The sequence below is a fragment of the Euprymna scolopes genome, chromosome 18, assembly GCF_053919585.1.
Source record: "Euprymna scolopes isolate OS-2025 chromosome 18, ASM5391958v1, whole genome shotgun sequence".
In the NCBI taxonomy this organism is placed as follows: Eukaryota; Metazoa; Mollusca; class Cephalopoda; order Sepiida; family Sepiolidae; genus Euprymna; species Euprymna scolopes.
This window is the reverse complement of record NC_136499.1, coordinates 86,992,324-87,017,928: the sequence shown is the minus strand read 5'-3', so window position 1 is coordinate 87,017,928 and position 25,605 is coordinate 86,992,324. Positions and strand designations below refer to the sequence as shown.

The 25,605-nt window shown below is 32.2% G+C and overlaps 1 protein-coding gene across 5 annotated transcripts in view; it reads left to right on the top strand.

The window, feature by feature from the left end:
- The window catches only part of LOC145297679 (uncharacterized), a 78,729-nt gene that overhangs the window by 22,222 nt on the left and 30,902 nt on the right, over positions 1-25,605 (top strand). Inside the window, exon 1 of one of the 5 annotated variants that reach the window (XM_080143870.1) lies at positions 5,008-5,145. The exons of the other annotated variants lie outside the window; for them this stretch is intronic. The gene's annotated coding sequence lies outside the window, so the exon portion shown is untranslated. Of the gene's footprint in view, positions 1-5,007; positions 5,146-25,605 lie in introns of those variants that run through there. 5 annotated transcript variants of the gene reach the window in all.

Here is a 25,605-nt window from a genome sequence, read left to right as displayed (position 1 = left end):
TCCTGCAGAGAGCAAATGACATTAAGTCGCAATTGATAAACGAATTTGAAAACCTCAGTCTTATTTATCTGACACTAGACCTCTAGACAAATCGGAAAATGGTATCTTTTCTTGATGTCACTGTACACTTCATCAACTCATCATGGGAGCTGAAGTCGCGGGTCATTGCTTGTGATAAGTTTGAGGGGCGACACACAGCTGTAAATATTGCTACAGCATATGAGGATGTAGTGACTAAATTTGGAATTCGTGGCAAAGTGAGGAAAGTGGTTGCAGACAATGCTTCGTCTATGGTGAGAGCATTTGATATATGTCTACCAGGATTATATGGAAATGAAGTGAAAAATGAAAGTATCAAGGAAAATGGAGACATAGATAACATTGATATTTTGGAAGAAGAACTTGATCTGAATGAAGTCCTTGCCCTTCTTCCACCGGATCGGTCCAGTTGCTTTGCACACACACAACAAATCTGCATACGAGATGCCTTCAATGATCCCAGTGTCAGATGCAGCGCAATTACAACTGTGATACACAAGTGCTGTAGTATTGTAGCTGCAATACGGCGATCTACTGTGGCAGCACCGTTCTTGGAAAATATTGGGATTTCACTGCAGGCTGCTAATGCTACTAGATGGAACTCTCAACTGACTATGCTTAAGTCAGTTCTCAAAGATGTCAATGGCGTCAACTCAGCTATTTGTCTCCTAGGATCGTGCAAGAACATACGAGAATCGAACGTAGTGGAAATAGCAATGCTAAAAGAAGTGGTGCAAATTTTGGACCCATTCCAAGAGGCAATGTCGCAAGTGGAAGGAGAAAACATGGTGACACTTTCTTGCGTTGCACCAGTTGTATTTGGCCTTGAACACAGCCTCAAACTATTCATGGAAAGTAAACCAACCTACTGCTTAAACTTGGCTAATGCACTACAGTCTTCTATCAAAAAGAGATTGCATCTGTTTCTTGATAGGACTGATGTCATTGCTGCAGCTGTCATGGACCCCAGGTTTAAGCTGTCATGGCTGTCATGTGAAAAAATGAAAAATAAAAATATTTCGAAGATTGTGGACCTAATTATTTCGCAGTCAACTCAGTTGTCTTTGAAGAACACAGTTCAAGAGAGGAAGTTTTTCATGACCGTGAACACAAATCAAGACGAGGCTGACATGAATGCAAAACGCCTTCGTCTTTTTGCCTACATGCCACCAGCTGGGAAGCTAAATGTAAGTCCATCAATAAGCGACACTACAGCGGTAAAGGCAGAACTCGATTCCTACTTAGAAGAATGTGTTCTGGCTTTTGACATCAACCCACTGAGGTACTGGCGGGAAAACAAGAGCAAGATTTTGAAGCCTTTCGCCAGAAATATTCTAGGGTGCTGTGCAACATCGGCACCATCTGAAAGAGTTTTCAGCAAGGCTGGTAATTTTTATACCCCAGAGCGAGCCAAACTTGGCCCGGAAACTTTCAGAGCTCTAATGATGATAAAATGCAATGAGGACATGATATAGAGTGTAATGTGGATGTCAAATTTGGAAGGAAATATTTCTTCTTTTTTCTTCTTTTCTTCGCATATTTTCAGATTGTTTAAATCAGTTATTGTATTTTTATTTGTATTTTGAGATTGAGGAATAATTGTATTTGTATTTTTAGCGTTAGTATTTGTATTTGTATTTGTATTTTTAGAGTTAGGAATAAAAGTATTTGTATTTGTATTTCTGGTAACCTTAACGAAAGTATTTGTATTTGTATTTCAATTGTTAAAAGTCAGTATTTGATCCAACCCTGGTCCTTGCCTCTAGGTGGTACTTCTTGGCTGGACATTTAAAGCCATTGAATTTGCACCAATTACAAACTCTGACATTTTCTCTGTCAGATTCTGGTAGCAGTTGTCCAGACTTCCACAACTGACACGAATATAAATGCTACATTGGTATTACCTATTTTTTAATGAGAAACGTATTATTGTATTAGAACATTAATGTATTCTTTTGTTGGTGTTAATATTTGTTGCTTTCTCTTTGTATATCATACCATATTGAGTGCCATCTTACATGTTTAGTCACCCTTTTTGTTGACCTTCGGTAAATCGTTTATGTAAAAATGTGTATAGATATAAATCTGAGTGCTTCTCCATTAATGTCCTTTCCTTCTTCCAACTCTTTGTGTTATCTCTAATAGCACAAGGTACAAAATGGTAGCATTGTATCTAGGGAAGATACTCGAACACATAATCACTAAATATAGTTAGTTTTACAGTTTATAACAATTAAGTTCCATTAGTAATTAAATTTACTTTTTGAAATCCTATTTATAAAAAATAATTGATGAAAAAATAACCACAAACGGCATAGTTTAAAAGCCCCAATAAACAAAAATTAAAATAAAAAGAAACCTGGGTAATGCCTGGTAAGTGGTTCTAAGTTATCAAAAGCTAAGTTTGTGATCGATCATAGTTGAGAGAAGATAATTTTGTATTAATTTTAATTTATTAAATCTCTGCTCGCAGCTAACCATGCTGCTGGCATCTTTTATTAAAAATACTCTCAGTTGACATCGAATTTTGAAAACCACATTTATTGAATTCAGTTCTATAAGGCCTTCTTACAATTTTTGTTTTTGCACAAAAAAGTTCCACTATGTCACATGTGAGAAATACAACTGTAGATCCTTATTCCACATATTTCCAAGAACTCTCAGGACTCCACATATTTCCAAGAACTCTCAGCACTCCACATATTTCCAAGAACTCTCAGCACTCCACATATTTCCAAGAACTCTCAGCACTCCACATATTTCCAAGAACTCTCAGCACTCCACATATTTCCAAGAATTCAGTTTGTTACACAGCCAATACTGGGCTACACACAGCATACTCAAAGAAGAACACTTTTACAAGAAACACTTTTTTTCCTCACATTCAGATCACCTATGTAAATCAGTTCACTTTAATCTTTTATCTCAAATAAATCTTATTTTTTTATTGTGCACTTTGTTTTTTTTTTCTTTTGAATTTAATGAATCAAATAGAAATACCGCAGTTAATTTTCACTGCAGGGTAGTTTCTTTGGGTTTTGCTTCCCCAAGTTTGGGGGGAAACCCACTCCCTATAAAAAGGGAAATGTCCCAATGGATAGCAGTTGTCTAATTGCTTTCCAGATATTCCCGGCACGAAAGCCGGGAACAACACCTTCGCTTTAGATTAGTTTTGATATTATACGAAAAAGCCGAATCAACACGAGAAGGGCCAAAATAACAAGAATTTTGTAAAAGTCGATGTGAATAAATCTAGACGTGGAGTGCGTTCGCAAATTTTAGATATTATGATTTAGACGGCATATAAAAAGTTCTAAGAAATAATATTCCCCCCCCGAAAAAAAAAGCCTTTGCTGGACATACAGAAAAAAATGCACACACACACACAAACACACACATTTTCGCTTTTATATATATAGATTAGCAAAAAGTAAAAATTGAAGTGGTCAACTATAGTTTAGGGGACACTTTTTTTTTTTTTTTTTAGCTACTATACTGAGTATGCCAGCCCAATCACAGGATTACTCCACTTACCCTTCAATCAATCAATCAATCAATAAGGGTTTTATTACTCCCTGGACTTTAGCCATCTATCTCTGTCCTGAGCTATCTACTGCCATGTGGGACCCATGTGTTGTATCAGGTCGTTCCTCTATCTCGTTCTTGGTCCTCCCTTTGGCCTCTTATCTTCAGGTGTCCTTTTCATTGTCCTGATGGACCATCTGGTGTCATGTTTTCTGGCAGTGTGCCCTGCTCATCTGTGTTTGGATGTCTTGATGGCAATATTGATGTCAATAACCCTTGATCCTTATTTTATAATGCTGAATGTTTAGCACGGGTGCATTAAGTATAACTTTTTAAAGTCTTTGGAATGAATTGACTGTGGATTGAACTCTAGTCCTGGCCACTTTAACAAACACTCTTATTAGAATGAAAAGAAAAATGTATCTCAAAATCATAAGAATTAATAAAATTACAGCATTCAACCTAACATGTGTAAAGTCTTCACATCTCCAAATCGTCACTGATTCCAAGTAATTTTTAACAATTATATACAACTAGTATTTAAACCTATGCAATAACTTTTCCTGTTGCATAACATGATCAGAACACTGCCAATATGCTTTAAATCATTCATGACACAATACTAGTAATAGTAGTATTAGTTTGTTAACGTAGCTTTCTTTGTAGTATAAGCAAGAAGACAATAACTGATTATTTTCCAACTTAATTACAAAAGTTTTAATTAAAAAATTAACAAAAATTTGAATTAAAAATTTTTAAAACAAAAAATGAGCAAACCCAACCCTACAAATTTAACAATTATTTTTAATAAATGGAATATTTTTTATTGGACAATACGATCATGAATGACTTTCTTCAAGATAAAACTAAAAATTAATGTTTTATTCGGATTTTTACTCTAAAATGAAACAATCATCTGAAATCCTTATTTTTCCTGGTATTTAAGCGATTCAAGAAATTTAATTTCACTGAAAAAAAAACAGCAACAAAAAAATCAAAAAACAACACCCATGAAATTTCCACAGGTTCCCACGAGTATAGATAAAGCTGGTTAGAAATCGTCTACTTTAATCAAAGTTGTCTTTGAAAAAGAAATGACTATTTATTCTTTCTTTGCGTAATTCTATCCAATGTTTTTTTTATCTGAATGTTCTTGTTTTTGGTTCTGTGTTAAAGAACCTGATCGCTTGACTGATATTCGCTTGCAAATGTTGCAAAACAAAATCCTAACCAATGAAAACGGATATGGTTAAAAGCTAAGCATAATTTGAAAAACTTTTTTCCTGTCTTATTTACACACAACACGTTTCTGTTTAGTTGTATCAGATTTTAATATATTACCTCCCCCCTCCACTCTTATCTTATTTGACTAATATATATATAAAAAAATTCAGATAATTAGATTGTTTATCAAAGATCGTGTTAAAATCCAATGTGAAAGCATTATGAGTAAAAGAAAAGAAAGATTTTATTGTTCTGCAGTAAAGAAAAAATGAATACTAACGTTTAGATAGAAGTCAACATTTTCGTCTTAAAAAAAAAAGATTGGACTAGATATTTGAAATAAAGAACAAATTTAAGGTGAGAAAAATTTTACAATTTTATTTAATGCCATTTGTTCCTGAATAAACTTGCTCGCTAAAACACTTTTTAAAACAAAATAAAACAAAATCAATGATAGTAATCTAAATAAGTGTCCAAAAAGAGGACGGGGCTTATTTATATTGAAATACATGCAAAATATGGCAGTTCAAAATAAAATGACAGGAAAACTTATGGATATATATGCTTATCAGTTGAAAATTTTAATGTGCTCCAAAACCTGTGGAAAATTATCAGGTAGAATTTAATAATAAATAAAATTAATTTATTATTTAGAACACCTAAGCACATTTGCATCATGCATATGTGGCATCGAAGATTATCTCCTTTTCTAATATAAACATGCCATCTTGTTGTTCGAAGTTTGTAGTCTGAATAGTAAATTAATTTAATTATTTTATAAAAATTCTATTCGTTTATTTTCCATAACTTTGGTGTACTCATATTTTCAACTGATTAATAGATTCATAAGTTTTCCTGTTATTTTATTTTTAACTTCCATATTTTGCATGTATCTTAATAGAAATAGGCACCTAACAAAAATGTCTATTTATTCCTTTCTTTTACTACTTTTCCTTTTTCTATTTTTTTATATCCATTTTCTTTTCCTTTTTTTTTTTTTTTGCTTCCGTTTTCTGCTATCCTAACCCTGCAAAATTTACTAAAGATTATCTCTTAAAAAAAACACACACACAAAAAGGCATTACTACCAGATCGTTATCAAACTCCTCCGCCTCCTCGCCTCCTCGTATGTCAAATGTCAGTTCATGATAAGAAACATTAAAACTGACCAATCCAGCAAAACTGCTGTGAAATTAAAAACAAGCAAAAATGTTTTTTATTTGAATAGGGAAACCTCACTTATCTGTCCTATAATAATAATTTGCTTTCTTTTCTTTTAAAAGTTTCATTTCTGCTGTCTGGGGACACAAAGAATAATGATTAAAAAAATAAAATTTCCAATATATTTTATGTGCAAGTTGAGTCAGAAAATCAATTTAAATATCTTTAACCTGTGTGTGGTGTGTTTGTCTAGGGATGCAACTGAAAGCAAAAGCACTATACCATGATCAAATAACTTTTATAGAGTCCAATGTTGCTATTACTTTTCTATTAGTTTATTTTTTTACAATGATATCATGGGTTTTGTGTGCTCCAGATGTCCATAAACAGAAAATGTTTTATTTTGTAAAGTTATTTTGGAAAATTTTAGAAAACAAAATGTTTTTTTTATTTTTTTTTTAATTTAATTTTTTTTTTTACATGGTAGTCACCACTTATCGGAAGCCACTCAAGGATACGGGTTATTGCGTGTACAGTAATCAATGAGATAGTATTGTAGTAATCATTAGTATTGGAGATTTGATAGTGTCTTAAGGGGGCAGTTTGTCAGGAATTTGTTTATGTTGGACTTGAAGACATCAAAGTTGTAGTCAGGTGGGAAACAGGTAAAAGAGAAAGAAGCTCTGCTCATGGAATCTACGTTTGGATTTAGGCACAGATAAAGAGTGGGGAAAATTATTGACAGTAGTTTCAGCCAGACGGGTGTTTCTCGTGAAAGATTGGCGAGGGTGGGACTAGAGATTGGAGCACTTGCCATGGAAATAACGATAAAACAAAGACAGGCTCGCAACGTCTCTTCTGTGGGAGAGAGGCTTCAGGGAAGAGAAAAGGGCATCCCTCACTAAGCTACAAAGTCTATTTTGCACTCTGTCAAGGCAGGATAGGCTGTTTTTAGCAGCTCCTGCCCAGATGTGGCAGCAGTACTCCATCCTTGGATGTACTTGGCTTTTATACAGATGGAGAATTGCATCAATAGTGAGATATCTTCTGGAGAGGTAGACGGATCCCACCATTTTCCTAGCGTCCTTGGCAACAGACCCGATGTATGTGTTCATTTCAGATTAGGAGTAAAGGTCAAACCCAAAAGCTTGTCAAAACATGGAGCCTCCCCTAGACGAGAGCCATCCATTTCAATTGATGCCAGATGGGGATCAGAGCGTTGTTGATGTAAAGATAGGAGCTTGGTTTTAGATGCATTAAAAATAACCAGCCACCTCTTCCCCCACTGTACTATGTGCTCAAGATCAGAGGAGAGAGAATCAGAACTTTGTCATTTACGGCCTTTGATGTGTTGCCATAGATGGTCGTGTCATCAGCATAGATGTCAGCAAATGATTTAAGTATGTGTTTTGGGAGATCATTGATGTAGATCAGGAAGAGAGTTGGGCCCAGGATGGACCACTGAGGGACTCCAGCATTAATAAACAAAAACATTTCTGCCCATCAACCACTACTCTTATGAGCCTATCAGAGAGAAATGATTTAATAATTGAGAAAACATAATGTTATGAAAAATTTTTTTAATGGCGAAAATCAGAAAAAGAAACATCCAATGTTATTGATGGTGGTTGTCAGTCTGAAGTGATGTGTGTGTTTGTGTGGTGGCACAAATTTTAAGTAGGAGTTTGGTTAGATCTTTGAAAACATTATGTCGTAAAGTTTTCTAAAATTTTCAAATGAACCTCATGAAATGTTTTCAAAAAATCTAACCAAACTTTTATGTTTTATTTCATTTTATCACTTGAAAACTGAAAAATAATAGAAATAAAAAAATATTTATGTGCAACAATGTTGGTTGTGTGCCAGTTGGTAAAATCTTCATCTAGAACATTGTGATTAGAGTTAAGCTGTGATTTTGACTTTTGCTGTCGATAGGCTACTAATTCAGGTATGATTTAGTCATCATTGTAAACCCAGAAAATAAACCTTACAAGAAAATTGATCATTACTTTGTACTTTCTCTGGTTTATGAGAAATCTCTTTGTAGAATTTGTAGAATTGTAATCATCATCCTTTGAAGTTGTTGATGATGATGATGAGATAAATGCATCTGTGTTTTTGCTAAATACTTTTATGCTATTAAGCATTCAAATTTGAACATTTTTTAAGATATAGATTGTCCTAAAATGGAGGGTGGGCAGGGGAGGGGTCATCTTTCTTTTCCTGAAGCATTTGTGTAACTTGTTTTTATTTTTTATTGTAATGTGATTTAAATGACACAAAATTAAACAAATTCTCAACCATAACTTCAGTCATGTCAGCTTTATTTTCACGCAGTTTTCACGATTGTAGTCAATGTTTTTGATTGCATTGAAATATTTTTTAGCTTGACTTTTTTTTTTTTTTTTTTAGTCACTGAGGAAACACATCAACATTCCCCCCTTCTTTTTTCCAACCTTTTCTACTTCTGATTTGAATGAGATTTATAACATGTGTAAATGATTGGAAATTCTGAAACCATCAACAAATTTCACTAATGAAGACTCCCTAATGTGAGTGTAACTTCACAATATTAAAGATTTTCTCCGCCCATAACTTCAGTAACTCTGTTTTCTCACCTTTTGACTATTTATTTGGTTACTTTGAAATCGTTTTTATTTCATTATTATACGCCCTTTTCTATGAAATTATGAGGGTTAAACAGGATTATTGACAATAAATAGTTGACCTTAAGATCTGCTGGATCCCATATGGAAGGTGAGTTAGTTGATCATTTGAATTTTCTATGTTATGGAGGAAAGAGTTGAAACTTGAGTTGCTGCTAATATTTTATTAAGAATGTCATGTAAACTTCTTTGAGAGGTGGCACTTAACACTTCTTCTCTATAAGCAACATTTCGTTAAGTAAATGGAGATTTACAGGTAGTGAAATAGAAATTTTTATATTTTACTACTTGTGACCAATTTTGTTATAATAAAGTTGTTTCTGGTTTATTTACTATTAGTTCCAAAAAAATCTACATTCAAGAATTAACTACATTTGCATAATGAAATGTATTAAATAAAATCTATTATTATGTTCTTAATTGTCTGTTGTAATAGAATTGTTTTAATTGTTTCATTTAGAAATCTTATTTAGAGTTTATTAATTTATTTTTAATTTAATTTATATTTAATTTATTATCACTTATTAGCCAATACCAGTTTTTTAAAAAAAAAACGAAGATTCGTTTATTACATTGATAAATACAGCTTAACTATATATACAGTCATTGTCTTCTTCATGAATATATATGGCATCCTGAGAAAGGATCAAGAAAATGTATTCAAACAATATAAGATGGCACTTATTCAGGTGTGCATGTTTAATTTTTGTGAAACTGTTTATTTACCATAGTTAAATAAGAATAGTAAGAGTTCTGTATTAACATTCTCTTCTAAGAATTAATATTTTATCTCACGCACCATATTTGGAAGTTCTTTTAGGAATTAATTCCATCAGCATAGAAGCACACATTCATGGTCATGTTTCGAATGGAGAGTGTCAAACAAATTGTATTGGTAAACTTTATGAAGGACAACACCTTCGATGCAAATAAAAATTAATGTTAGTACCCTAAGGACTAGTTTCAGTTATACATGCTCAAATGCAAGCATTTCAACATGACAATCGAGCACATACCAATGGTCAGCAATTGTTTTTTTTTTATGTACGTTACACAAATAAAACCCATATGAAGCAGGGTTATCAGGTTGACAATGATCTTTACTGCACACAATATGGTAAGTCATCTTTGAATCGATTGTGATTGACTGAATATATAAATGACCACTCAAACCAGGAGGCAAATCCTCACCATTTTTTCACCCACTTCTGTTATTTGTGTAACAAATCTTGCAAACCGTTTATGTATTACAAGGGCCACTGTCAGTCTCACAAACATTGATTTGACACACTCGGTTCTTGCCCAACTGCTGCCCCTGATAGTCTTGCGATCAACCAAGGATGAGGGACAGATTGCACTTCTCATGGGTATGAACACCAACCATCGAAGATTAAGGTTCTTTCATTCTTGGCTTCTAGAGGTTTGGAGAAAGCTGTCTCTGGATTACACTATTTTGGAGGACTTGGAGTCATTTTTGTACTTTGAATTCACTGTTCTGTGCAGGCAGAGCACAACATAGGTAGATTATTAAGTTGTGTTTGCTAAATCTGCTTTTGTGCATCTTTAGTGTACCTATAGAGATATTGAAAGATTGTGATATCTACCAATGTCTTCTCGTTGATCCTCCTATATAACTGTGAAACATGGCCAATGAGAGTTGTCGATAAGTGGAAGTACCAAGTTTTTGACTATAACTGCCCCCATTGTATCTTGCATAATTGGCGAGTTGACCATGTCCCAACTGCTGTTCTCTACCAACTTCGTAATCTAAATTCTCTACAATCTGTTGCAGCAACGTCTTGGATGATTTCGACATGCAGCTCTTCACCTGAAGAGAGAGCTAATTTACAATATAATTCTTTTTATCTCTCTGTTTGGGTCATGCAAGCATGTCGTTGGTAAGCTGACAACCATTAAGAAGGACTTCTCAGATTGAGAGAGAATCAACCTAAGATGATGGAATGGTGATTTATTAGCTATCTTTTGCATAACTTACTTAGAACTGCTGTGCATGGGCTGCCATGATTTGGGATGTAATGCAGTCCAGGCAAAAATTTGGCTTAATCCGACCAGAGTGAACATTTGTTGCAATGATGATGTTGGTTGCCTATCAGGAATGGTCAAATGAGTTGACAGTCGTTGTCGTCGTCATCATCATCATCTATTTATGGAAATACCTGCTTATGCTGTGCTTCTAAAACATTTCACATCTGTACGTGATTCAACTGAAAAAAATGTTTTTACTTTAAATTCGAAATGTTTTTACTTTAAATAGAACTGCACACCTGTGGAACTGTCTTCCGTTTGCCTGCTTTCCAGCTGACTACAATATGGTTGTCTTCAAGTCCAATGTAAACAAGCTCTTGATGAGCCGTTCCTTTTAAGTAATCCAATTTACCAAATTTGCACTACTAATGATTACTATGATATTGTACTCCTGTACACTCTTTAACCCTTATCCTTAAGTGACCTCTGGGCCTTGATAAGTGGTGACTCCTATGTAAAAAAAATATATATATATATAAAATTGTCAATAAAACAAGTAAAAATTGTTAATCCATAACATTTTACTAGAATAAAAACAATTATAAATTACTTATCACTAAATATTTTTCAATAAGTTTTTATTAATAATTTTAATTCTTAAGATATTTTTCAATAATTAAAGTTTTTATTAGTAAATTTAATTCTAATAGCTATTATATATATATATTTATTATACAATCCAGAGTGTTTGAACGACAAGTCATGAACATTGCATAAATGTTAGTTGACTGCCTCTTAGTTTATACTTCTCAGACAGTACCCATTCTTAAGTATTATTAAAGGGGCTTGGTAATTATAATTAAATAATAATTATTCTTTTATACCTACAGACACTAGTGTTTCATACTTACGCAATCATCAGTGTAGAATGACAATTCCTGATGGTCAGGAGATTCGAACCCAGCCAGAAAAAGTTACCTTTGACTCCATTTGTTAATAGAAAAAAAAGAGAAAATAACATGAAAAATTGTAAATGAATCAGACTGTCAACGAGAGGAACTATAGATTGCTGTGATGTTATATTTTTTTCATGCATATTTTCTGCTGATGAGTGCCTTTACTAATATAAGAAAAAAGAAAAACATGCAGAGAACTATACATAAAAGTAAAGAGTCAAAACAATTATACACATGTATAGTTAATAAAGCTGAAACGTTTTTGAGGTGAATATAAAACTGTGTTTATTTCTAGTGAAGCACTAAAATAAGTATTTATAACTGTAATATTGCACTATCGATCTATTTAAATGAACTTTGTTATCAATATCTATATTTGAATGGAAAATTGGAAAATTGTTATTTCAGTAATATATATATATATATATATATATATATATATATATATATATATATATATATATATATATATATATATATATATATATATATACGAGATAAAGTGTGTCAGTTTGAATGCTGTTACTTCAAAAGATTTTTCTTCCTTACACTGTATCCTATTTTTAAAAAGGGGGCCATGTCTTGTGTCAATGGTTATTTTGATGAAAAGTGGGGGTGGGGGTGGAGGAGGGCAACGTTGTCTAGAAAATGTCCCTGTACAAACACACTGGTTTATTTTTAACAGCTGTTACTGTCATCCTTTCATGATTCCTTCTTCAGCCTCCCACTCCTACTTTATTTTATTTTTTTAATTTTTACTTCCTCTCAGTCCATGAAACAAAAAACAACACGGTCATTGTTTTTATAAAACCATTTATGTTTTCACTTTTAAATGTTTTTTATTTTAAATCCAAAATGTCCTTTTTTTTCTCCTTCAAAATTTGATTGAAGAGGAAATGTTAGGCAGTCATTTTCAGGAATCTGTGTGCACTTTGTTTCTAGTAAAATCAAGAAAAAAGTAAAAAAAAAGATCTTTTACGAAAGTAAAACGGAAACGTTTGGTGTTGGCTGCATGCTTAATAAGTTTTCTGATTCGCTTTGAATACCAGAAGTACAAGACTTCCAGTAAGACTAGGATATCCATTTGTGCTTTTTATGCTATTCATATTTTTTCAGATTAAGCATTTTATCACAGACATCTTTGTCAACTTGTGTCTACTTTTCTTTTTCAGAATAAAATTTTAATTCATTTGTGAGTGTTAACTGATCACACTTTATTTCGTTGGAGAGAATGAGGATGGCATAGGAGGTTAATTTTTGTGTTGCATCATTTAGTTGGTACTAGCCTGGGTGCCCGGCATTGCCCGGGTGTTTGGAGGTGTGTGTTGAGCAAAAAAAAAAAAACAAAAAAGTGGTAGCAGGCAGGCAGGCATATTGTGAAGAAGGATAAGAACGTGAAAAAAAAAAAAAAAATGTGACATCTTTGCCGTTACGTCTATCGCCGAACTGGAAGTAGCAAAGGTTTAAATTAAGGCTAGTCAATCGAAAAGAGGTGATGACTTTCGAAAATATTGGCAAAAAAAGTGATCCCTCCCTGTAGAAAAGTGCTCAGTTGAGGGCGAAGGAATTAATGTTTTTAACCAATGTTTCAATATTTGTTGTCTGAAGGGCCGAGTTCAAAACAATACTGATCTCATGAAAATCCGTCGCCTCTATCGAAAGTTTTAGGTAGACATACAGACATACATACATTTAAACTGACAGGTGAGATTTATAAATAGATTAATTTTTTTGATACTTTGCATCAATTATATTTATGTGTATTTTTTGTATAATACTTGGGCCAGTATTTGTTATATATTATTAAGCTAGCAGTGTTATTCAGTGTGTGCATTTAATGCAACGTCATAGTAAGATTTTACTTGAACAGTAACTTTGATGTTGCCACGTAAATATCAACCGAGCTATTCAGAAATATATGGGCACTCTTAAACTAACACTTATTTGTAAATCAATTAAATTTCATTGTGTAATATGTTAGAAAAGTGTCATTAGTTCCTTGAAAGGGTAACTAGAGACGCAGTACTACTGCCATTATGTTCATATAAAAAGTGTACATGTGAATACACTTATATTTAAGGTATACACTCTTGTATGTCTGCATTTTGGTTATCTAAGAGCAATATATAAAAAATTACCCTACCTATAGAATTATATTTGATAACTTCAGCTGACATAAAATCAACCATAAATGGTTCCTGGGAACATCAACCTGAAAGAACAGTTGGAAATGACTTATATACCATACATTACGACCATGTAATCCCTACAGCCACCTACCTTGAAAATGCTGCTGTGAAACTTGACATAGTTATATGGAATAAGTCAGAGAGAGTTGCAACCTTGATTGAAGTGAGTGTTCCTAATGATGGCGGTCTGAACAGAGCTGAAAGAGAGAAACAGAGCAAATATGAAGGTCTCATGTATGATATGAAAAGAAACTGGAATCTTAAGGAGATATCAATCATACCAGTTATCATAGGTGCCACAGGGCTTATGAAGAAGAACCTGAAGTCCTACTTAACTAATATTCCTGGTGAACCAAGTGCAAAAGAAATCCAAACAATTGCACTTAAGGGAACAGCGAGGATACTAAAAAGAGCTCTCTGTTGGTTTCAATGAAAAGCGGGGCAATGTTGGCAGCTGGTTTGGCTGCCCCATACCCAGCATTACAATCTTCAAAGGAAGAAAAATAATAATAAAAAAAAGTTGATATGCAGTAAAAAATTCAGACCACATCAAACAAATGCTATGGCTCTATAGTTTGGAGAATAGTCAGTCCTTTCCCTACTTGGATGTGGATATTCTCAAATAACAATGTTTTCAAGGAGCATTATTTCCTAAGAGCAGTGTATTCTAGGAATATAGATAATTATTTTACCTATAGAATTATATTTAACAACTTTATTCAGTATTAAATAATCCACAGACGGTTGATATGCCATAAAGCAAACCAAATCATCACTTATCACAATGCAAATCAGTCTCTTCTAATATTTCAGTGCTTTCCATTTGTCCATGTTGTTCAGCTTTCAAATTCACTAATAATACACAGAGACAGCTACCCATTGCACTTTGATACTATTTAAAGCTTTAAATGGTTCTGAAATAAAAGAATAAAAAAATAAATCAAATTTCTCGCAATCTCTATATGAAGGATTTTCCCGTTTTGTCTCTTATTTGAGTGATGACTTTATTTTGTGACGTCATCTACTCTGCCGTGTTATCTCTCGTTTTAGTTTTAATGACTTACGTCTTCATTTTGATGAAATCGTTCGTGTGCACGACGACAAGCCTTTTAATTAGGAGCAAATTGTAGTATCTGTTCTGATACTACACTTCATGTTTTTCTGTCCTCGATCAGTGAGAGAGAAATCTTTCTAGACTTAAGCAATTTTAATTTTTGACCCAATCCAGAGTGTGCCTTTTTGAGAGGCTAGATTTTCCTCACATTTAAAACTTTGTGTTTAACTCTGCTCTTGGACATGATAAATAGGGACGTGATAACAAACAAGGTCCACATTTCATAGGATATAAAAAGATTTGGTTACACGTTTAATTAAACTTAGGAACTCTCATGTTTTGTGATGCATGAGGCAGTCGAAGTATACCATCATTTTCAGTCTAAAGCCAGACCTGCAGCATCAATCCCACTTCTTCCTATTGTAATCAAATCTACCTCAATTGTTTGTTTCCAGTTCATTTTTGGTTGTTCTCTTCTACTGTTTCCATTGGAGCACTTGGTTAGCAATTCATTCTAAAGCCAATCTTAGGGCATGTCTGAGCCATTGTTTTCAGATTATTAACAATACCGCCTGTTGGTTAGTGCAGTCTCTTACATCTTGGATGATAGTTTAATCACTTCATTTGATTCCTAGAATCTTTCCAAGGCACTTGGAATCAAATGCTAATTTCTTCTTAGCTGATTTTGAGATGCCAAGTTTAACTGCCATATACCCGCATGAACAAGACGTTACTGCTATAAGATCTTAATTTACATCTGAGGGTGAGGTTTTTTATTTTTCTAAATATTGCAAAGTTGATTAAATGCTGCTGAGACGTCATCTAAGATCAATAATAAAAAAAAGTCTACATAATAAAATAAAAAATAACTGAAACTGAATTGCAATGTAATCTGAATGTATTTTGTATTAAAACAAAAGGAAATTATTTTCAACGAATAGAGTATATAAATAGAATTGATATGAAATAACTGTTGCTGCGACACATGTAGTTTGAAATGCATAATCTGCGCTCTGGAAGTCCTCATTTTATTTTTCTAATCATAAGTTTTTATTCCAATTCACAAGATGAGTTGCAACATGTTTTAGTAACCATTTTATAGTTGTGAGCAGAAAGTGGGGAAGAATGTAGTTTAAAAATTTACAGAAATAGCCTTTTAATTACTAGCTTTACCTACTCTGTGGCTTTATTTGAGGAAGTGTTTTTACATTCACTTTTGTCTTTTTTTTTCATTTTAAATCACATGAATATGTGCAAGGTTATTTTTTTATTGTTTTACTTTTAAATTTATAAATAACTAGCTGTCTCTATCTGGCATTGCACAGGAATCTTTTTATCGACCCAAGAAATCTTTTAAAAAGTGGTTCAGTTGTGCAATAGGGTCATTTGGAATAACTTGCTTATTTTGCCTAAATTGATTAAATTAAACTTCCACTAATTAAACCATTGAGTTTAAATTTGATTTTGAAGAATTTAAATATTTTGAACAAAACCGAATTTGTATTGTTGTGTGAATTGTGGAATAAAAAAGGAATATGTGTTTAATGTTTAAACAAGAGGGGATTTGACACATTAGTTTAACATACTCATTGTAAAAAGGGCGAAAAATAGCCTTCCTACATCCATTCATAAATCAAGAAATACTTCTATTGACGTTCTAAAAATACCCTCCCCTCTCTAAATGTTTTTCAAAATTTCTTTTTTATAATCTGAAAAATGGTCTCCTTCCATTTACAAATCAGGAAAAGGAAATGAAAATAGCGAAATGCAATTCTATTTAAGTTAAAGTTGTGAAAATAATATATTTCTAAAGTTATGAGCAAGAGGAAAATCCGCTCGGTGGACAGGTCGGCTTGTTGATATATTTAATCGCTCACACATGCATATCTGTATGTCTATGTCTCTCAGGTAACTGAAACGAAGTCAGGTCATGCAAATGAAAGTAATCAATATCTTTAAGATAAGTAAAGGGGAATGCCTTTGTTTATCCTAAATTGACACAAATTTGATTGAAGTTTTCAGGAAATGTACTGAAGAATCTAATTGTGATCTTGTGCAAAATAGGTGGGATTCAACTACTATAAGGTACGGAAACTTTCCTTTTTACCAAAAATAATGCTAACAGTTATCTACATCTTATTTGAGTCAGATGAGAAGAGGTTTATTTTTAATCCTATTTTTATGTCCATTTAACATGCTGGCATGTGTTGGATAGCTTTTAGAAATTATCTTCCAAACTAACCTATCTCTGACCAAGTCTTTATTTATTCTTCTTTCTCTCAAATTCATCTTTATTATTCCCTCCCATGTTTTCCTCTGAACTGAACGTGTTACTTCAACTGTTTTACATCGACTAACCCATGAATTATCTACTCTTTCAACATGGCAATACCATCGAAAACTTCTATTCTGCACACATCTCTGTATACTGTCCAGATTTAATCTTCCTGTAAGGTCATCAGATCTAAGCCTGTCTTTAAGCGTCGCGTTATACATGCATTATATGATCCTCATACTATTCGTCTCCATGTAATCTCAATTCTCACTTTCACACATCATCACACTGAATACATATAATACATATGATACATATGATACATATGATACATATAATACAGATATATGATAGACAACATTGGTAATGCTTTACTGGTTAGTAAAGCAAAAGTTTCTTGAATTTAGTTGATGAACTCTTAATTCTTGCAATCACACTACCGCCTATCATATTATGATAAAAATGTTTAACAAAATAATCTTTTTAAAAAAACCAATGGCAACTTTAAAAAAACCATGAAGTTAATTAATTTTTTAGTTGACTGCTTCATATTAAATATGTAAATTACATGGCCATTAAATATTAAATATGTAAATTACACGGCCATTAAATATTAAATATGTAAATTACACGGCCATTAAATATTAAATATGTAAATTACACGGCCATTAAATATTAAATATGTAAATTACACGGCCATTAAATATTAAATATGTAAATTACACGGCCATTAAATATTAAATATGTAAATTACATGGCCATTAAATATTAAATATGTAAATTACATGGCCATTAAATATTAAATATGTAAATTACACGGCCATTAAATATTAAATATGTAAATTACACGGCCATTAAATATTAAATATGTAAATTACACGGCCATTAAATATTAAATATGTAAATGACACGGCCATTAAATATTAAATATGTAAATGACATGGCCATTAAATATTAAATATGTAAATTACATGGCCATTAAATATTAAATATGTAAATTACATGGCCATTAAATATTAAATATGTAAATAGCTTGAATGGTACAAAGGGATATACATAAATATAAGAATAATCACAAAGTGTCTCGCAAATTTCCACAAATAAATTATCCACAAAATAAGGTGTCCACAAAATATTATTAGTATTAATAGTATTAATACCAGTCTTGGATATTTGTCATGACGTTGTGGATGAGTGCCATGAGCAGAGGAGATTTTGTCAACAAGTAGTTGAGTGTTTCAACAATGTTATATATATATAATAGGGATGTACCAATTATCAAATTGACCATTTAATAGATTTAATAGGCCGATTTATCAGCAAATTTTGTTGTCATAAAATAATACTAATATTAATTGTAAACCAAGACAAGTTAACTCTCTCTTTTGCTTGCCAGTGAAAATTTATTGAAGATACATGCATCATCTACACCATATTATCAAATAACAGACATGACGCGCTGTTAAAATGTAGACTTTTACGACTGCACTGAATTTGAGACAAATAGATATAAGCATATGGAAAATTTCCCTCCTTTCTCTTCCTATTGAATTAACATTATTTTGTACTTTAAATCACTGTCAAAGAAAATTATTTCATCTTTCAGTTTTCATGTTGAGGAATTGTATAGTAAATTGCGATGATGTGTGAACTTGAAATAAAGCATCCTTCATCAGTCATACTTTTGTTCCTCATTTTCAAACTCCTGCTACCATTACATATTTTTATGTTTCTGGTTTAGATAATGTATATTTTATTGAGAAATATTACTAATTATATATCAGACATATGTAATTTAAACATGTAAAAAAATAACTAAATATTGACAACAACTTTCAACTATTATGGCAACCAGTTTCTGCTGGAAGTATTTTGATGTCAATTCTAAGTATAAGAATACAGCTGCTTGCAAGTTATGTCAAACCATCACATCAAAGGCAAATCTGCAAAAACTTTTACAACGACTGATATGTTCAACCATCTTAGAAATATTCATTCAAAAGAAGCAACAGTTGCAGATAAAAAAAGGAAACACAATGAATATTCAGGGACAGACATTCCAGGAACAAGTGGCAGCAACTACGAGCCTCCAGGGCAACACCAAAAGATATAGATATAGATATTAGCTAAAAAGAAAGTTTGGAATACTAATGATCACAGGTCACATGAGATCTATTATCTGATAAGAGGAATGATTGCTGTTGATATTCAACCATATTCTGTAACATCTAACATTGGATTTAATAGGTTTATCACAAAACTTTGTTCAAATTGCAACATTCCATCAAAAAAGTACTTCACTATAAAATAATTTTTGATATAAAGTAAAACAAAAATTCACTGAAATTAGCAGCATTTTATAAACTACAGACATTTGGACAGCTACAACAGATAATGCTCCCTTTCTGAGACAGGTTCAAATGACTTTGAACAATGCAGAGTTGTGCTTAGAATTGTTCCATTCTCTGGTGCACACACAGGTGCAAGAATAAGTGAAGAATTGCACAGTGTTCTGGATGAGTATAAAATCTTCAATAAAGTTTCCTTGGTCTTGCGAGATTCAGGTACAGATATGGTTGCACATGTCAGAGAATGTGATTTAGAATAACTATCATACATTATAACTCGGGCTGTGAAGACAACTATTACATCTAACAGAAATATAGTTTCTCACTTTAATGACTTTCTATTAGCAATTAGTAAATTAACTGAAATACAGGATCAGCTTAATTTGGAAAAACAAACTCCTTCAAGATATGACCACATGGTAGAATTCAACATATTATATGCTGAAAATAAATTAAGAACAACGAATATTAGGAATCTTATCAACATTGTTAAGATTCCTACCTTAACAACTTACCAGTGGGGATTTGTTTGAAAAAAATATCCAGTTCCTAAGTCCATTTGAAGAAATCACCAAAGAACTTCAACAATATCAATGATACTTACAAATTTAGCTGTGAGTTCATTTCTGTCAAAAGCTGTTTAATCTAATTCTAGTATTTCTACTTTAGTGGAATTCTTACTATTGTTGAACATTTCAGGTTATCAATGGAAACCAGATTTACATCCTATCTAAATGATAAAAACTTGTATGTGTCTGCTTTCTAGACTCATGATGCAAATATAAATTTTTAAAAGATTGGCATAGAAAACATATTTAGAATTGGATTCTACATCTACTTTCCACTCATGATAATGAAGCAGAATACACTTCCTGTTGAGGGTCAAGAAGCATGAACATGTGTAAATTACAAAATGGCAACTTTGAAAGCAACTGACAAAAAAGTAACCAGTAAAAATGTCACAAAAGATGCTTTCATCACTCCTAGTATAAGAAGACAATAGGAAGTCAAAGTACAATTATTTCTAATTCAATTTCTGTCTTCATTTTTGAGGTGTGAAAAGTGAACATTGCATTATTTATAATAGCAAAATTGCATTGATGGACCATTTTTAAAGTATCATCAAATAAAACTGAATTAAATGGCAGTAAATATGAACATTCAATATAATAGTAATGATTATTATGTCTATTTTTCAAACAATTCCAGCTGCAACTTAATTATAAGTTGATAAAAATGCTGATATGTTCAATTTTGGTAGCGGAAATAAAGTACTAAATGTCATAAACATATACTAACTTCAAAATCACATGTCACAAAACTATTAAAAGATACATGCCTAATCAATACATATTGTAGAATGCTATACCCAAATGTCAGCTCTTTACACCATGTACTTCTTAAATGGTATTCTCAAGAAAATGTAATAATTTTATGTAGCATTTTTCACTTTGTTTATCATGGTGATGCAATTAAGTAAACATACATGTTCAATATCAATTTAATTTTAACCAAAGAAAGAGCTGCATGTTAGTTATTTATACAATTGGTATTTCTTTGCGATTCTGTTGAATTCTTCGCTTGGCACTGATTACATTTGTACATTTGAGGTGGTTCCCTCAACTCCTTCCCCAGTTAAACACATATAGAGAAAAAACTTCAGTTGTCTTTCTTCAATGCTTTTGACACAAATCAATTGTTTTGCATTATTTGTTAGGTGAAAGTACAGACTAGTTAGAAAGACACCTTTTCCTCCACATGTTAAGAAATGGCTTTCCAAAAAGTTCTCTGCATAAGTACTGTTTTTTTTTTGTTTTGTTTTAACATCTTTATTTTATTTTTGTATTGGCTTTGTTCAAGTTAACGCTGTGATTGTTTAAAATGATTTATTTCCGGTTGGTGCAGACCATTCTACTTCATGTTAAATGCCCAGAAAAAGTTCTTTTTGATTAATGTTTACCAGTTTTAAAATAAGCAAACTAATTTGGCTGTTTTTTTAGAATAACAGAAAATCTTTTTATCTGGTAAACATTAATCAGAAAGGACTTTTTCATCGCACAAACTGGAATTTTTTATTCATTTTTTTAATATGATAATTTGGGACGCTATAAGATTCCTACCTTAACAACTTATCAATGGAGACTTGTTCAAAAAATTGTCCAGTTAAAGAAATCACCAAAGAAGCAAGTCACAGAACTTCAACCATATCGATGATAATACAATTTTAGCTTTGAGATTATTTTTTTTCCAAAAGCTGTCCAATCTAATTCTGATATTTCTGACTTTAGTGGAATCCTTACCACTGTTGAACGATTCAATGAATCAATGGAAACAAGATTTTCATCATATCTAAATTATAAACACTTGTGTGTGTCTACTTTCCTAGATTCCAAATTCAAACTTAAATTTTAAAAGAATGACATGGAAAACACTAAGAATTGGTTTCTACATCTTCTACTTTCTATTGATGATAATGAAGAAGAATCAGCAGAATACATTTCTTCAAGCTCTGTTGAGGTTCAAGAAGATCAAAGTAAAAGAAAAACTGTATCTTTCAAACCTGTTTGATGAATTAGCTTCAAATAAGCCTACAGTAGCAAATCAAAATTTAGAGCAGATAGAAGCTGAGTTAAACCTGGAAACTGCAATAGAAATGCAAGAATCACAATCTAAACCCAAAAGGTGTAAATCGCTTATGGTTAAGTGCACAAAAGAACTTGGCATTTACATAGCTTTAAAATTACTCGCAAGAGGTGATGATCTATTTCAGTGATGGAAGAAGGAAACCTTACCACTGCTAAGTAAACTGGCTTCAAAATATTCAAGTGCACCACCTTCATCTGTGGAGAGTGAGAGACTCTTTAATACAGGCGGTAATATGTATGAACCTATGAGGAACAGGCTGTGTCCTGAGAATAGAGAAAGTCTAATGTTTCTACATTACAACGTAAAAATATTCAACTTTAAATACTGAGGAGACTATGAGGGCAAAAGAGGCAAACAGCAAGAACAGAAGAGGAAGTAGAGCAGCAGCAGGTGCAGAACTTCAGCTTATAGTTATTCACTTAAAGGATTACAATTTGTACTTTGTAGATGGTTTGTAATTTTTTTTTTTATCTAATTGTTTAATTATATTCATTTAAGAGTTGGAAATTGTACTTTCTATTTTGTAATTTTATTTAAAAAAGACAACAAGCCATAATAGTGGCCAGACACTTAATCAAATGTTAAATTAAATTAGCAGTTACTATGTTAATGTGTCAAATCTATCTGGTGAGTCACTTTGCAGTGATGAAATGATTTAAATTTAATAAGAAAGAGAAAAATAATTAATCGGCAAAGTTGCTGATTAGGCCGATTACTGATTACCTACCGATTAATCAGTACACCCCTAATATATATATATATTAAAATATTTTCTTTTTCTTCTTTCTTGACAAATAACTGAAAATTTTTTTGTTTATGCTATAAAAATCTGTCCAAAATTGTTGCAAATTTTCCAGTACTTTCAACGTGATCTTCAGGATTGATTAAATGGTATATTAAAACGTTATGATTCATATATCTCTAACTATATATAAAGTTAATTAAGTATACATGTTTATATATTTGTATGTACAGGATTCACTCCTAAGCTAATTAACAAATCATTATGAATTTTTAAAAATAACTGCTACATATGAGGGGGTGTAGTGTGGATTATGTTTAGTTTAATTTAGTTTTATGCAAAGGATGTGAACGCACTTGTTGAAAATTCAGATACATTTGATTTATTTGTTAAATTTTAAATTAATGAATATTCCCCAAATTTCAGAGTCAATTTAAAGGTTTTTAGGTGACATAAAATAGGCACAAGTTTCCATTTGAAAATTCAAACATATCATAATTTCATCCATAATCGTTAAGCAAGATTCTTTGAATTTCAATTTCTACTTAAAACCTTCTTAGGCTTAATTAAGTCTTCAATTTTAGACATTTTCTAAAATTAAAATCATGTTATCGATTTTGATCAGAATTAGAAGAAGCATTCTCAATAACAGGGTTATAGCATTATATCTCTATTTTAATCTGCCTACATGAAAGTGATGCAAAACTAGTTTGTTTCAGGAATTTTATCTGTTCTTGGACAGATATTCTTCTAGTGTGTATGTATGTGTGTGTGTGTATATATATATATATATATATCTATATATATATCTATATATATATATATATATATATATATATATATATATATATATAAAAGGCTCCTTCAGTCTTTGACAGACCATGGATACCCACCGTAGGGGCACCTGCGCGTGAAATTTTTATGGCAGCGGGTGCGCAATCTCCAACCACACCTCTTCTGAGTCAACATGGTATGTTCAGGACAACTGGAAACAAATGCCGAGATAAGCTGAGAGCCCATACAGTGTCTAGAATTCCTAAATGGTCACCCATCTGGTATTAACCAGGCTCAATGTTGCTTAACTTTGGTAATCTGACAAGAACCGATGTGTCCACGTGATTATGCCGTATATATATATATATATATATATATATATATATAATTTACATAATCATTAACATATGTTTCGCCATTTTATAGCTCATCAGTATAGCTGATTCTAGCAAGATTCAAAATTAGGCCCACAATGATTGTAATATGGTGCCCTTACCCCTGGACTTCAAAAACTCTCGAAATATAAATGTTATCATTTTGTTTGTTGTTGTTTTAGTGATATGGACAATGAATGTATTCAGATATCGTTTTACAGGAAAATTACTAGGAAATATTACAGGAATTTGGGACAGTTTTTTTGTGTGTGTGTGTGTATCTATTATATTTTCTTCATACTAGACAAAACTGTCCAAAATTCTTGTTGCAATATTCTCTTTTACGTTCGACTTTCACAAGTCATCTTCAAGGTGTACACATTGTTAGTAAATAAGTAATAAAATAGTAAATGGATGAAGTGAATAAGAATTTAAAATATTTATCATGATATTATGTGTGTGTGTGTGTGTGTGTGTATGTATGTATGTATGTATATTGTTCATAATTCTTGTTTTCGGTTTCGATTTAAGCTGATGGCACCTCAGTAATATATTTTTTATAAATAATTTTATCAAGAATTGTTCATAAGTTTTGTTTTCCGTTTCGATTATATCTGAAGGAACTAAAAGTATATATATATATATATATATATATATATAAATATATAAAAGTGAACGTGTCTGTGTGTGTGTGTGTGTGTGTACATTTCCCTACGTAATAACTCTGTCAATTTTAAGTCTTAAGACTCAAAATTTGATATACAGGGTACTGAGATTTGGGAAAATCTTTGTGATCGGTTTTCGGTCAGAAATTTCACTGTTAAGGAGTCAGAGTTCAACGATTTGACTTTTGAGAACTCTACCAAACTCCTCCAACAATTTTGCGTCCAAACACTTGAAATTTTAGATATAGTTTCCTTGGACATGGATCTAACTTAATAACTTAAGTTGAGCCCAAAACAATAAATTTTAAGGGGTTATAATAGGGGTAAAGGTTAAAAAAAATTTGACCTCTGCGGTCTCTACCAAATTACTCGGACAATTTCTGGTCTAAACATTTGAAATTTTACATAAAGGGTATTCAGAGATAGGGAAAGCTTTTTCATCTGTTAGGGTTGAAAATTTTTAGTTACCAATATATAAATGTATGTCTGTTTGCATGTCTGCCTAAAACTTTTGACAGAGGTGATGGATTTTACCAAGATCAGTATCGTTTTACAGTTCGACCTTTCATACGACAAATATCAAAAGATTGGCTAAAAACATTAATATCTTCACCTTCAACTAGGTATGTTTCTATGGGGGTGGGGGTGGGGGGTCACTTTTTTCGCTGATATTTTTGAAAGTTATCTTCTCCTTTCGATTGTCTAGCCTAAATGTTAACATAAGTCAGTTCAGGTTTGCCGGTGGTCGTAACTGCAAAGACGTCAGGTTTTTTTCCGTTCTTTTCCCTCTTCGCAGTATGGGTTCGAGCCCGCCTTCCTACTACCACTTTTTTTTTTTTTTTTTTTTTTTGCTTTTTGCTCAACATACACATCCAAACACCCGGGCAATGCTGGGCTGAAATGCTAGTATATATATATCTATATGTCTATAAAAGTGAACGTGCCTGTCTGTCTGTGTACATTTCCCTACGCAATAACTCT